Here is a 2,537-nt window from a genome sequence, read left to right on the forward strand (position 1 = left end):
TAGTGCTGACCTCCCAAGAGCACGCACTGGTGTTGGGACAAACTCCAGACTGCAGCTGAAGGAGAAGACAGGCAGTAAGCTCAGTGGAAAGAATGAGCTCGGGCAACTCTTGTGGAAGGTTCAGGAAGTGTGAGCGGATCCGGCTAGAGGCTACACAGGAGGTGAGTAGTAAGAGAATCCATGTTCCCTGAGCCCCCACTGTGCCATCTCACGTGTACACGGACATCCCAGAGCTCCCTACATTTCATCGTCACACAACCCCAGGAGACGAGCAAAAGCATACTCACTTTGCTAATGAATAGCATGAAGCTCAAAGAAGTAACATACTTGTCAGGAAGATCTGGGACCCAAGCCTATTTTCAAAATTGTTCTTTCCATGACATTCACATGTCTGGTAGAGTCAAGGGAAGGTTGACTTGTTCCTATTTTAAGAAGGTGGGACACAGGCATGTTTACAGGTGGAGAGAAATGAGTCTTCCTAATCCCCATTGCTAGCACCACCCAACATCTCATTTGACCAGCTTTCTCTAGTCCCAGGACCCCTGCCCAGGCCCCAGGTCGGAGGAGATGGAGGAGGGCCCAGTGGGTGCGAATCAGCTTGAGCTCAGCCAGCTCATCTTTCACATGCTTTGCCTGTGGGACAGGGAAAGCTCTAAGAAGAATAAAGCTGGGCTTTGCTTACTAAAATCAGTAGCCAGGACCCCGAATCAAGCCGAGGCTCTTACTCCAGCCATTTACCATGGTGCTGTTCCCATCTCCTTCCCCACAGTCCTTGTGGCATCGATGTTATGTGGCTTTGGTCACCTTCCAGATGACTGGTCCTGCCCCTCAGCCCGAGGAGTAAGATGGGGCCACACAGCACCCACGGACACCCTGCTCCCCTCAAAAAAGAAGCTTTTCCACAAAAGAAAAATGATCTCTGCCACTCTCTTGCTGAATGACAAGACATTCTATGAGTATTGCCATATTTTATTTTTTCCCCAAGTCCCTTGTTCTATTACTGCCTTCACGCCCATTATATCCTGAGAGGTAGGCCTGGCTGAGCTAATCCCAGGTGGCAGCCAAGAAAGCCAAATGCAGCGCAGTTAGGAAACATCTCAAAGCCCTAATAATGACGGACCAAACACTGCAGCTGGGACTTATTTTCCCCTGGCCCTAACCCAGAGCTATTTCCTTCAGCCTTCAAACCTCAATGCCCGTCCACATTCCTGGACTGTGGGGCCTTTGGGGAGGCCCGGTGCAGGGAGGGCATCGGACTTGGTGCCAGGCCCTGCGCTAGCTGCTTCACATAAATGAGTTCATTCAACTCCCACTTAACCACTCCACGTTAGGCAAAACAAACCATTTTAATCAGGTAAAAGTAATCATTTTGGGACAAGGAAAACCATAGTTGGTAACATGAAGTGATTTATCTAAGATCAGAAATTGAGGGCCAGGCGTGGAGCCAGCTTTGCAGGTCCTGGGTGCTAGGCCCACTCCTGGGAACTGGATGGCCTGGGGTGGCCCCCCACCTCAGTGCACCCTGGCTGAGTGTGCATTGACAGGATGTGCATCCTACCTGCCCTTCCCACCCACAAGGCAACTGGGGCTTAAATGAGGTTGTGCATTTGAAAGCTGCTTGACTACAGACGCGCAGTCCACACTTGCTCCTTATTATCTCAGCCCCATGAACACACGTGTCCTTTCTAAAGACAGAGGATGTCCAAGGACAGAGGATGAGGCCACTTGTCAGTGATGCTATCATTTAATCACTCGATGTCCATTCCTGATGATTAACCAAAGCGCTGAGATTCACACTCGGATTCATGAAGCAAACGTACAGAATGTACCATCACCTTCCTTTATGTCCCTTTATGTCCCTTTGAAGACTTCACTGTTGAGGAACTCTGCTGGGAAATGCGACCCCTCCGCTCACTCGGAGTGAAGAGGTCTGCCTGGATGTGTGTATGTGTCTGGAAGCAAACCATGGACGCTGGGACCTGGGAGATCTGTGTCTTGCCTCTTACCAACCATTGGATCCCAGGCAAACCAGTTAGCCCCTATGGGCCTCTGTTTCTTATCTCTCGAAGGGAGATCTTGGGGGTCACTGGGCTTCCTTCCCCCCCTTTACGGCAGAGAAGATAAAATGGCAGCATATACTGGACTGCCCTACTTGGCACCAGATCGGAGTTTTAACCCCAACCCCTCTCTTACTGGCTGTGTGACTTTGGGCAAATCCTTTTACCTTTCTGATCATAGGTTTTTCTCTATGAAAACTGGCAAGGACCGTTGTGGGAGTAACGCAGCCCAGTTCAGGGCCGGCAGCTCCATCCTGACCCACCTTCAAGATGGTTCCTTTCTGAAGCGCAAGATTGTTCCTAGCGAACCCGCTGTTTGGCCTCTCCAGAGTCCTCAGCCCAGATGTAGGCTGTTTGATGACGCAGCCACTGATTTTATTGTGAACCCTAATTTCTGCAGCAAAGAAATAGCCTGAACTGATCGTGAGCAAAGTGACTTTGTCTGAGCAGCAAGCAGGTGGCTGTTCTCTCTCCATCCTC

This window comes from Leptonychotes weddellii, chromosome 6 (genome assembly GCF_054177405.1).
Source record: "Leptonychotes weddellii isolate Sample4059 chromosome 6, ASM5417740v2, whole genome shotgun sequence".
Classification (NCBI taxonomy): domain Eukaryota; kingdom Metazoa; phylum Chordata; class Mammalia; order Carnivora; family Phocidae; genus Leptonychotes; species Leptonychotes weddellii.